This window comes from Colobus angolensis, unplaced genomic scaffold (assembly GCF_000951035.1).
Source record: "Colobus angolensis palliatus isolate OR3802 unplaced genomic scaffold, Cang.pa_1.0 Scaffold294, whole genome shotgun sequence".
In the NCBI taxonomy this organism is placed as follows: domain Eukaryota; kingdom Metazoa; phylum Chordata; class Mammalia; order Primates; family Cercopithecidae; genus Colobus; species Colobus angolensis.
In genome coordinates this window covers 2175972-2188755 of record NW_012116199.1, presented here as the reverse complement: position 1 = coordinate 2188755, position 12784 = coordinate 2175972, and the positions used below count along the sequence as shown (strand labels likewise).

General features: G+C 51.2%; 1 long non-coding RNA gene across 1 annotated transcript; it reads right to left on the bottom strand.

Moving 5' to 3' along the window:
- Nucleotides 1–10755: 10755 nt before the first annotated feature.
- Nucleotides 10756–12784, bottom strand: LOC105516907. Its single transcript, XR_001002576.1, has 2 exons — nt 12618–12784; nt 10756–11044 (listed from the first exon to the last, which is right to left on the bottom strand). It is a non-coding gene; the product is annotated as an uncharacterized LOC105516907 (long non-coding RNA).

The window sequence follows — 12784 nt, the reverse complement described above, 5'->3', positions numbered from 1 at the left end:
CCTTCCTGCCTTTCTTTCCCCAACAACAGCCCCACCTGAGAGCAGGAAGGGAGGAGGCAGGAAGCGTTGGGTTTGGTCCTGGCGGGAGCACACTGACCCCACACTTCAGCCCCCGCGTCTGCCCTGAGCAGTGCTCTAGGGTGCTGCTGAGCACACTGGCCTGGCCCGTGCCTCCTTCCAGGGAGTGTCAGCCAACCAAGAAAAATGCCTCCCTGCAGAGCACATCAGCAGGTTCTGCTCGGGCAACATGAACCCTGAGCTCGGGTTTGCTCAGCGTTGGCTGTCAGTTCCTGGTGACCTTTGGCCACATAGAAACTCTCACCTGGGGAACCAGCAGATCCATGCCAGGGACTCACCCTGCCATGGGCCACACCTGCCTGCCAGACTGCCAGGGGACAGGACTCACCCACAGGTGCAGGGTGGCTCCCTCCCAACAGGGAAGCCCCAGGCCACACTGGCAGCTGCCTAAGGGCCTGGGGCACTCATGTGCACAGGCCACTAACTTTACACAATACCAGGCAGCCTTGGTGAAAATGACCATGTGCTCAACTGAGATACCAGGTCCATGACCCCAAGGGGAACTCGTTCTGGCTGCTGTGGGCACAGAGGCTCCGAGCCACCCTGCCACCTAAAGGGATGACAGCCTCATTTCCCACACTCTAAGAAAAGACCCGCATGTGGCCCTCTCGCTGCCTTCTCCAGCCTTTGCACAAAGAATGTAGAGCTTTTGAGTACAACCCATGGCTTACAGGAGCTTCGAGGCAAAATTTGTATTTGGAGCAACTGTCAGACTGCACCTCGGCAACACACTTTCTATGTGCCTTTGCTATTATTTGAACAACTGCTATCAGCTGGAATGGTTATTCCCTCCTGCCACCAGGGCATTCATTTCCCTGGATCTGGAACTAGATTGACCAGATGTGTCTGGAATTGGTTCCGGCGGGTGGGTTCACAGTCTTTCTAACTTCAAGAATGAAGCCATGGACCATCGCAGTGAGTGTTACATATCTTTTTTTTTTTTTTTTTTTTTTTTTTTGAGATGGAGTCTCACTCTGTCGCCCAGGCTGGAGTGCAGTGGCACGATCTCGGCTCACTGCAAGCTCCGCCTCCCGGGTTCACGCCATTCTCCTGCCTCAGCCTCCCCAGTAGCTGGGAGCACAGGCGCCCACTACCGCACCCAGCTAATTTTTTGTGTTTTCAGTAGAGATGGGGTTTCACTGTGTTTGCCAAGATGGTCTCAATCTCCCGACCTCGTGATCCGCCAGCCTCAGCCTCCCAAAGTGCTGGGATTACAGGCGTGAGCCACCGCACCAGCTGAGTGTTACATATCTTAAAGGTGGCATGGACCCAAAGAGTTAGCAGCAGAAAGATTTATTGCGAAGAGCAAAAAAACAAGCTTCCACAGTGCAGAAATGAACGCAGCTACTGGCTAGGGGGTGGTGAGGCGGGGGCCGGCTTTTATTCCCTTATTTGTCCCCACCCATGTTCCGATTTTGTCCTATCAGAGTGCCCTTTTTTCAATCCTCCCTGCAACTGGCTACTTTTAGGATCCTGCTGATTGGTGCATTTTACAGAATGCTGATTGGGGCATTTTACAGAGTGCTGATTGGTGTGTTTTAGAGCACTGACTGGTACATTTTACAATCCTCTTACTAGCTACAGAGCGCTGATTGGTGCGTTTTACAATCCTAGCTACAGACTGCTGATTGGTGCATTTTACAATCCTCTTGTAAGACATAAAAGTTCTCCAAGTCCCCACCGGACCCAGGAAGTCCAGCTGCCTTCACCTCTTACAGGGGCTTCAAGCCCAGAGAGGTCATTTTGGAATGACCAAAGGGTATCATTGGTGGCCCTTTTAAGACAATATTCTCTTTCCAGAAGGTCGTAGAAACTTCCCCTCCCACGCACAGTCAACTATACTGGCAAGAATTCTGCCCACTCGGCTGATACTCTCTTGGATGATGACTCTTATCTGGAGGGGTTCTCTGTCTCCATCTTCCTGCTTTCTCTGTCTTATTTAATGTCCAGGAGCAAAAATGGTGGAAAAAATTAAGAGGCGGCCTCGGTCTTGTCCACCCTGGGAGACGTGGTCAGACCCTGCTGGTGACTGCAGCCGTTTCTCTCAGGTAACAGGGGGCTTCCCTCAGGACCACATCAGCCTCCTAGATGAGACTTTCTGCAAACATTATAATTCTTGTCAACGTACTGCAATTTGAATTTCATGGCAGTTTTACATTTTATGCTAAAATGACTCATTTCCCCATTGCAGGAGGATGATGAATACCCTACAGATGGCAGCTGCTTCTGTTCTCAGGAGCCTTGTCATTAGGAAGAAACCCCAAACCTGTTATCTATGAGCAATTCTGAGCTGCTTTGGAAATGTGAAAGGCACTGGGAAGAAAAGTGTCACCAATTCTGCTGGGAAGGGGCTAGGGTGTGGGTGGGGGATGCGGGCAGGGTTGGCTGCTCGATCTCCCTCTCCCTCCCTGGCGGGCCCACTCTCCACTCCTGCCCTTCCTCCAACTTTTTCTCCTTCTTCTTATCTTCGGTTCTTCCTTCTGCTCCTCTGCAGCTGAGCCTTCCTGAGGAGGTAAAGGAGTGTCCCTGGTGCTTGGCCACATGGAGTCGGTTCAGCCCATGCTGTCACCACGTGCAGGGCCCTCTCTCGGTGTGACTGGTGTGACAGGAGGAAGAAGGGCAGTGAGCCGTGCCCCAGCTATTGCAGGTGAGAGGGAAGCCAGCCGTGTGCCTTGGTACATGGTCACCACCAACCCTAAGGCCGCAGCCTATCCCAGACCCGCCACCTCGCCATAAGCCAGCTGCCCGCTCCCGCTGGCTCAGCCACCACCCTTGTCCCCAGGGGCCAGCGGCTCCCACGGGTTTCTCCTGCACATCAATGGCAACAGTCATTCAAGCTGGAGCTGGAGGCCCCCAACAGGCCCATGTCCACACATCACAACTCTTTTCTCTACTCAGGGACAGCCAGAGCAGCTTCCTGCAGTGCAAGCCCTGCCTGACGGCCTTCTGCCTTCCTTGTCAGCTCTCTGCTTGTCCTGGCCACACCCGCCAGGTCTTTCTGCAGGAAATGAACTTTTGCTCAACCATCCATTTTGAAAGTAGAGACTGTATCTCCATTCTAACGCTCCTTTTCTTTTAGACTTTTAAACACGAGTTTTTTTTTAATAGAGACAGAGTCTCGCTCTGTCCCCCAGGCTGCAGTGCAGTGGTATGATCTCGGCTCACTGCCAACCCCCCACCACCCGGGTTCAAGCGATTCTCTTGGCTCAGCCTCCCAAGTAGCTGGGACTACAGGCATGCGTCACCACGTCCAGCTAATCTTGTTTTGTGCTTTTAGTAGAGACGGGGTTTCACCGTGTTGGCCAGGCTGTTCTCGGACTCCTGACCTCAGGTGATTCGGCCTCCCAAAGTGCTGGGATTACAGACATGAGCCACCGCGCCTGGCCTAAACACAATTTTATTGTGAAAACAAAACTGGATGGTGTCATGATCTTCCATACACAGTCGTCCTGCAGTATTTGTAGGGGACTGGCTCCGGGACTCCCAAAGATAACAAAATCTGAAAAGACTCAAATCCTTGAGAAAATGGTCAAGTATTTGCATATAAACTCCACGGGCCATCTATATACTTTAAATCGTCTTTCGTTTTCTTGTAATATCTAATACCATGTAAATGCTATGGAAATCGCTGTTATGCTATATTGGTTTTTATTTGTATTTTTTATTGTATTTTTAAAATATTTTTTCCAGAATATTTTCAATCTGCAGTTGGTTGAATGGGCAGATAGATGCAGAACCCATGGGTAACGAAGGCCAAATGTACTGTCTTGATTCAATAATTGCTATGCTAACATTTCCCCACATTTGCTTTAATTTCAACACACATACACTATAAATATGTTTGTTGCTCCACCATTTGAGATTAAGTTGCAGACATTATGGTAAAGTTGGCATTTCCGATTGGCAGAGGAAAGATAGGCTATTTAGTAAATTATATTGGGACAGCTGTCCCGCCTCTTTGGGGGAAAATAAATTGTACCCCTATTGAACTCTTTGACCAAAATTAATTCCAGATGAAACAAAAATTTAAAGCTGAAAAGTGAAATAATAAAGATGCTCAAGGAAAGTATAGGTGACTATTTTTATAATCCTGGAACAAGAGAAGCCTTTCTAAACATGCCACAAAATCAGAAGTCATTAAAAAAACCAGATAAATATGACAATAAAAATAAATACATGTAGGCCAGGTGCACTGGCTCACGCCTGTAATCTCAGCATGATGGTAGGCTGAGGCGAGCTGATCGCTTGAGTCCAGAAGTTCGAGACAAGCCTGGGCAACATGGCAAGACCCCATCTCTACAAAAAATTTTAAAAAATTAGGCACAGCAGTGCGCACCTGTGGTTCCACCGACTCAGGAGGCTGAGGTGGAAGGATTGCTTGAGCCAGGGAGGTGGAGGCTGGAGTGACCCGAGATCATGTCACTGTACTGCAGCCTGGGTGACACAGTAAGACCCTTTTGCAAAAAATACATACATACACCCATACATATATATATATGGGTATGTAAAGTGTAAACTGTGCCTCTTTACTGACGTTAAAATGCAGACTTTAAACAAAAAGCAACACACCAGTCATGTGCCACTTAACAACAGGGGCACATCCCAAGAAATGCATTGTTAGGTGATTTCATTGTTATGAGAACATCATAGAGGGTACTTCCACAAGCCTAGATGGTCCAGTCTCCGACACACCTAGGCTGCATGGTGTAGCCTGTGGCTCCTGCGCTACATGGCTCCAGTACAGCACGGCACCGTGCTGGATATGCAGGCAGCGACAACACAGTCATGAGTATTCGTGCATCTAAACGCATCGAAACATAGAAAAGGTACAGTAAAAATGTGATATTCTAATTTTATGGGACCACTGTTAGATACAATCTGTTGTTGACCAAAATGTGCTTATGTGGTTCATGACTATACCTATGGAGAGCACATCAAGTCAATGGGGAGAATATTTTGTCAGGCATTAATAGTAAAAGTAGTTCTTTTAATATACAAAGAGCTCTTGCCGATCAGTTTTTACTGGATGACAAATCTAAGGACAGAGCTCAGTAACTGACAGTTCCTGGAAGAACAACGGCCAGTAAGCATGAAGACACGCTCAACTTCAACAACCACCAAAGAAATGTCTGGAAAACAGTGAGTCATCAGCTCCCCTCATGGATCGTCTCAGATTGGCCAAGACTAAAGTGAGGGATAATCCCTGGGGCTGGGCCGGTGTTGAGAAGCACCTCTCATCTGCCACTGGAAGAGAGTAAAGTAGTTCTGCCCTCTTACAGGACAATTGAGAAAAAAAAATTGAAAATAAAACTTTGAAATCCTTTAGACTCAGCTCAGCAATCCTGCGGCTGAAGATTCATCTCACAGAAAAAAAATGCCAGCAAGTGTACGAGTTACAGCCTACAGGGATATTTGCTGCAGCACTGGCGGGAAACCTGGAAATGACACCCTACCCACTGGATGCAGGTGGCAGCGGGCTCTCACAGTGGCACTTAGCCCCTTAGGGTTCTCGGCTTCACCCAGGAAAGAATGCAAAGGCCAGCTGCTGGCATTAGGCAGCCACTTTTCCTGAACTGGGCCAGGGCTAACTCCTCAGCAGTGCACCCAGAGTCCGCAGCATACGGGCTGGGGCAGCTGCACTCACAGCCACTTATACTGACTTCTACTGACATGCACATTAGGGGCAGATTATTTGGAAATCTCTAGGAAAAAGGCAGCAACTTCTAGGTCTTTGTCAAGGCATTTGTAAACTGTCATGGTGCTGGTGGGAGTGTCTTGTGCTGATGGACAATGAGGGCAAGGAGAGGCTGCTTTCAGGGCCATGTGCTAGTTCCCACGGGTTTCCTCCTTCATCCTGTGGGGGCCAGGAAATAAGTCCTGCAGGCCTCTGACCTCACGCTAAGATGGGAATAACGGACAGAGGGTGGAAAACCCCAGCCTGGCCATGACGCGTGGTCACAAAGCACAAAGCAGAGGCGCGCAGTGACTCCTGCTGCTCAGCACGGGGCCTGGGGCTCAGAGACAGGGTCCTAGGGACTGGGTCCCTGCCGTGCGTTCTGACTCCACGGCACCCTCTCTCTGTGACCTCGTATGGGCTGCTTTGCCTCTGTGTGTTCACATTCTCATCTCGAGGAAGGGAGCACAAGTATCCAGCTTGCCATGGGCTGAAGTGTACCCCCCCAAATTCATATGCTGAAGCCCCAATCCCTAACGGGATGGTACTGAAACCTGCCCCAGGATTACACAGGATTTGTTAACCAGGAAAATTTCTTGAGCTCATCTTGCAGGACAGTGGAGAAGAAGACAATTTGCTACAATCCCTTCTATTTGCAACTAAGTGGGCTGCTAGGAGGGACCAGTTGGAGCCAACGTGGCTGACTAGTCTGCAGAGTGCACTGACTCACCCACGAGCCACCTTTTGATGTCAGAGGGTCAAAAACCCCACTTCCAGTTCCTGCTAATGCCAACATTTTTTTAAAACATGCAACCCACGAAGCAGCATGTAGGACAACAGTGAGTGCCCGAGGGACTCAATAAAGCCCCCTCCTTCCAGCCAATCATTGTCCAGCCCCAAAACCCCACCCTCAAAATCTCTCCCTTACATCTATGGTGCAAGGCCAGCAGGAAGACAGATAGGAAGACTTCCTCCAGTCTCCATGTCAATCAACTGGCAATAAAGCCTTCTTGTAGCCAAAACTTGGTGCTTTGGTGTTTGGCTTCTGTTGCTTGAGGGCAAGTGGACCCAGTTTGGTTGTGTGACAGGAGGGGCCCCCAGTCTCTGGGCCACGGACCAGCACCTGTCTGTTAGTAACTGGGCTGCACAGCAGGAGGCGAGCAGCAGGTGGGCGGGTGAGCATGCCTGCCTGAGCTCCGCCTCCTGTTAGATCAGCAGTGGCATTAGATTCCATAGCAGCGCAAACCCTACTGTGACCTGCGCATGCGAGGAATCTGGGTTGCACGCTCCTTATCAGAATCTAACTAATGCCTGAGGATCTGAGGTGGTGCTGAGGCGGCAACGCCAGTGCTTGGGAGTGGCTGCAAATACAGATGAACATTAGCAGAGAGTTTTGACAGCACAAAAACCATCATAAATCAATTGCTCGCACAGTCCTATCAAAATCCTATCAGTGAGTGGCAGGTGACAACGAAGCCGTATGCAGTGGCAGGCTTTATCAAGGCAAGTGAGCTGATGGACTTCAATTATACAGCCGCATGTGGTGGCCTTCAAAGTATGTTTGCGACAACTTCAAATCTCCATACATTCTGGATTACAGTCAAGGCAGAATCTCCTGAGATTGTCCCCAAAGCACTGAAAAGCCCACTTCCATTTCCAACATCCTGTCTTTGTGAAGCAGGGTTTTCTGCAGTGACAGCGACCAAAATGAGATCACAGAGCAGACTGGACATCAGCAACACACGTCGGGTGTCATCGTCTTCCGTCACCACCAGATGGGACTGTCTGGTTGCAGGAAAGCAAGCTCAGGGCTCCCCCTGAGTCTACATTATGATGAGTTGTATCATCATTTCATTATACATTACAGGGTAATAATAATAAAGTGCACAATAAATGTAATGCGCTTGAATCATCCCAAAACCATCCCCCCAATCCAGTCCATGGAAAAATTGTCTTCCACAAAGCCAGTTCCTGGTGCCAAAAAAGGGTTGGGGTCCTGAGTGACGGTGCCAGGAGGTGGGGCCTTTGGGAAGTGATCAGGCTTCACTAAGCGATGAGGATGAGGGTCCGGCCCACGATGGGATTGGAGCTCTTAGAGTGACAGCAGAGAGCGTGTTCTCGCCTCTCTTTCCCCTCTCCCCTCCTCCTGCTCCCCACACAGGGTCCAACCATCTTCCCAACTACCCCACGAAGAGCTTTTTCTTCAACAAAACCTGTCACTTTGAAGTTGCCTCAAGAAATTTGCTCTGATGCAAACCTGTCATCCAGCTCTAGCTTCCAGGCTTTGAGGAATCCAAAGCCTTGGGTCCCACAGAGAAGAGGTTTCCCTTATTAAAAGAAAAGCCCCTGGTCCTGGTGCCTGAGAGCCCAGCCTCTGATGGACGAGATTCCGCTTCACTGATCTGTAGTTGCTGAAATGACACTGCTCCACATAAAGGGGCAATGTACAAACTCACCATTTTCAGGAGTAAGGAAAGTGTTTTCCTTCTCTTTGGGTTAAAAAAAAACAAAACAGTAAATCCTGTGCACCCACCCCCACCCCAAAAAAAACAATGAGTTCATTGTCGAGGGGAAAAAATGTATTTCTGTTTATTTAAAAACAATGTTTTGGTTTGTTTACCACATCGATCCAGCCCCCCAATGTACTGGTTAAAGCTGACTTTCTTTTAGTCTCAAAGGAGAAATTCCTCTTCCTGATTTCCTTCTGAACGACGGAGTGTTAAAGTTTTTTTCTCGCACCACGATTGGGCTTGTAGATTTCTTTATCTGTGAAACCATTTGGACTATGGCCATAAATGAAAGAAAAAAGCCTTGAGTTGAGAGTGAAATGTCACAGAGCTCACGACCGACCTCAGAGTGGAACAGGCAGGATCACTGATGGCGCCGCCCGTGGAAAAAACCATTTCAGAAATCAATTTTTGTTTTTGAGATGGAGTCTCCCCGTCACCTTGGTTGGAGTGCAGTGGTATGATCTTGGCTCACTGTAACCTCCGCCTCCTGGGTTCAAGAGATTCTCCTGCCTCAGCCTCCCAAGTAAGCTGGGATTACAGGTGCCCGCCAGCACTGCCAGCTAATTTTTGTATTTTTAGTAGAGACAGGGTTTCACCATGTTGGCCAGACTGGCCTCCAACTCCTGACCTCTGGTGATCCGCCCGCCTCGGCCTCCCAAAGTGCTGGGATTACAGGAATGAGACAGCGTGCCCAGCCTCACTTTTCTCTTTTTAAATGACCATTTCTTAGTTGACAATTTGGAGCTTGAGAATGCAGGGACAGCACAGGTAGTATCTGACAGCCTCATGAGTGGCAGGAGACCATGACAACCCCTCACCAGGTGCCTGCACAGGAGCAGGGAAGTGTGAGCTACATTTAGAGGGAGGATCATAAAAACAGGCCCAAGAACGGCTCAGAGCTCCGCTGACCTTACAGAATTCCCGTTTCTGTGTTTCCTGTGAAATGCCCTTCACATGGCCTGCTTGAGACCTCCCATCAGGCCAGTCTGAGGTCCCTTAGGGGACAGTGTAGAACCCAGGAGGGAAGGGCTGACTCTTCTCTGGGATCATGTCAAGGGGACCAGAGCTGCTGGGGCCCCACCTCGTCTGAAAACAACACAGAGCAGGGCAGAGCCAAGCCAAGGTGAGAAAGGAAAGTGGAGTCCTAATCACACTATTTGAGGATGCCTGGATCCAGCTGCACCTGAAGCACTCCTCGGCTGTGCCAGTTATGCACAAGAGTCCTTTCCTCTTTTGGGGCCTAGATTTCTATCACTGAGCTCCAAGTAAGCAGACATAAAACCCAAAGGCTGCCCAGCACTCTGGGCTTGGAAATCAACTCTGCCTCCAGTCTCTGTCTTGGGGGTTCCAATGTGGAGACACACATAAGCCCCACTGCTGATGTGTTTACATGGTAAGCTTTCGTTTTCCTGCTCCCTGAGATTAGGTAAGCGCAGATACTCAAATACCTGCACATGCATTTGTTCCCAAGCCACACTAGACATTTCACTGTAAGCTTGACGTGTTTATGATATGACAGCAATTACCACCTCCACCCCCCAGGCCACAGAGGTTGGCCTGGCAAGGAGCCCGAGCTCTGGGACTGCCGCCCCATGCTGGCCCTCCCTTCCTGTCACTGCCTGCCACTGTCTTCCTCCTGCTACAGGCCTCCTCAGCTCCCAGATGCTCCCAGGTCTCACACTGCAGCAGGCAGCACCTTCCCTGTCCCTGCGCCTCACCCTGGGACCTCGCCCTTCACCTTCTGACTCCTGGTGGGTTTGACCTTGTGTGGCAGGGCGGGGACTGAGGGGAGCTGCAGGAGGCTGAAAGCAGGAGAGCAAGGCAACTATCCCCATGCCACCCCCGGCTCCCTCCACACAGGGTCCCTGCAGGGTCACCAGGTGGCAGCACCCTCCCATGTAAGGCCATGCTCTGGCCAGGCAGCCCTCACCAGGAAGCAGCCCCTGCAGCTACTACCACTCATTTCTCTAGGGAACTGTTCATCGGCCATGAGGTCCTCAGCTCCCTGTTTTTGCTACAAGGACCCTGGCCAACACACCTGTTGGTCAGGCAGCCCTCTGGCCTGCAGCCATGGCTCCACCACCAGCCCGCCTCCCCACCGGAGCAGGCCTCCTGTCAATGGAACCTGTTATTTTCCCTGGGGTCTCTCTTCCTCCCACCTGAGCCACCACCATACCAGCCCCTGCAAGGTGATGCCTCTGGTTTTCCCAGAAGCAGTCTCCTCTCCCTGGATGCTCTTCCCCCTTACCTGGGGACCGCTTTATCACTCAACTCTCCCTTCCTCCACGAAGCCCTCCCGGACTGCTGCCAGGGGCCGACCCCCTGTGGCCTTGACCCCACCCCTTCCTGTGCACCTAAGACACTTCCATCCTCTGTGTTTCCCAGCCACCAGCATCCCCTGCCTGACCTGAACACAGATGGTGCCCAAGCAATGCTCAAGTCTACAGACTCATCTGTTTGCTAAGGCCAAAATGGTAGAGAAAAGCAGTTGGGTTGGTTTTAGAAATGATTATTCTAAGATTAAAGTGCCAAATCAACACATTACCTATGAAGGAGAAGAAATGTTCACATATCAAAACTCATTAGCTCTGATAGGAAAAGAAGACATGGCCACCAGCAGTTTTACAATAAGTATCTGTGAAATGCCACACAGCTTCCTCCTATCCCTCTGAATCACTATTCATTCTTCCTGGCTGCCCTGGGCTGAGTGCTGAGGAGGTCCAGCAACATCAGAGCCGCAGGAGCAGCTGTCCATTAGCCGCATTTCGCACGCTGGAGGGAGCTGCAATTAGGTTGAGCTATCAGAGGGGGTTTCCATAAATCTCCTGGCATTCTGCTTAATGACCCTCAGCTATCCTTTCTTCCCTTTGCAGGCAAGAGCTGGGAGGCATTTTGTGGACCGAAAGTACTTTGTTCTGCAGAGCACTTTTGGCCTATGTGGGAGGATGCCCTGGCACACGGGGAGAGGCCATGGGTCTGTGTTCATTATGCACTTTCTCCCGCAGACCTCTGAGTCCCGAGCCTCCCCCGCCAGTTTCCATTTGCAGAGACCCCATTCACACGTAGCTATTTTATACATGCTCCTTGATAATCAAACCAGAACTGCTTGGACATCTGTATGGCTATTTTGGGGCTTCTAGGAGACTGAGGAAAACAACCTCATTTTCAACAGTCCACAAAGATGTGACACCATTCGGAACAGTAAGGCTGGCTGGGCCCGGTGACTCATGTCTGTAATCCCAACACTTTGGGAGGCCAAGGCTGGAGGAACACTTGAGCCCAGGAGTTTGAGACTAGCTTGGCCCACATGGTGAGACCCCCTTGCTACAAAAAAAAAAATTTTTTTTTTGAGACGTTGTTACGCTTTTGTTGCCCAGGCTGGAGTGCAATGGCACGATCTCGGCTTACTTGCAACCTCTGCCTCCTGGGTTTACGCCATTCTCCTGCCTCAGCCTCCTGAGTAGCTGGGACTACAGGCGCCGCCACCACGCCCGGCTAATTCTGTATTTTTAGTAGAGACGGGGTCTCCAGATTGGTCAGGCTGGTCTCCAACTCCCCACCTCAGGTGATCCGCCCGCCTCGGCCTCCCAAAGTGCTGGGATTACAGGCGTGAGCCACCGAGCCCGTCCAAAAAAATTGTTTTTAATTATAAAAAGAGAGTAAGGCCTTCCAGGAGGCCAAGCAAGTGTGGCGATTGCTCTGTGAACCGTGAGAGACCAATTCCGCAGCATTTACAAAACCCCCGCTGGGACTCGGCACAGAGCCTTTCCTTCAAATCTCAGCTGCGGCAGGGGCAGAAGCAAGGCACCTGCGAGACGCATCACTTTGGTTTGTTTGCTTTGGTTTGACCCCAGGCGGGAAAATCCCGGCCTGGTTCTCCTCCTCCTCTCCCTCCTGCTCCTCTCAGCTCTTTTCTGGGAACTGCTTGGGACAAAGCCGGGACCCCGCTGCGCGTGCAGCCTCCCTGCCTCCTCCCCGGCAGCTCCCTCGCCCCGCGGGCAGCCTCAGCGCTCACCACCCTGCAAACCCCTATCCCTCCGGGCCGGAACACCCAGCTCTAGGGCTGGCGGTGCAGGGCCCCGAGGGCTGGGTGCCCGGGAGTTCCACAGCTCCCTGCACTTGATCTGCAGTGGTTCCGGAAGGAAACCGCCGCCTCCTTCAATTTTGCTGTGACGGGGTCTGGGCTCTGTCGCCCAGGCTGGCGTGCGGTGGCGCCATCTCGTCTCACTGCAGCCTCGACCGTCCCCGGCTCAGGTGATCCTCCCACCTCAGCCTCTCCGAAGTGCTGATACCACGCCCGGCTAATTTTTAAATTTATTGTAGAGATGGTGGGAGGTTGGAGCGGGGGATCTTACTATGTTGCCAAGGCGGGTCTCGAACTCCTGGGCTCCAGCGATCCTCCCGCCTCGGCCTCCCCAGGTGCCAGCCGCCTCCCTATTTGCTGTCTATCTGGGGCTTTGCCCTCTGGCGGGCTCCGCGGGAGTGAGCGGCCCCTCGCTGCGGATGGACCCGCTCCGTGCGA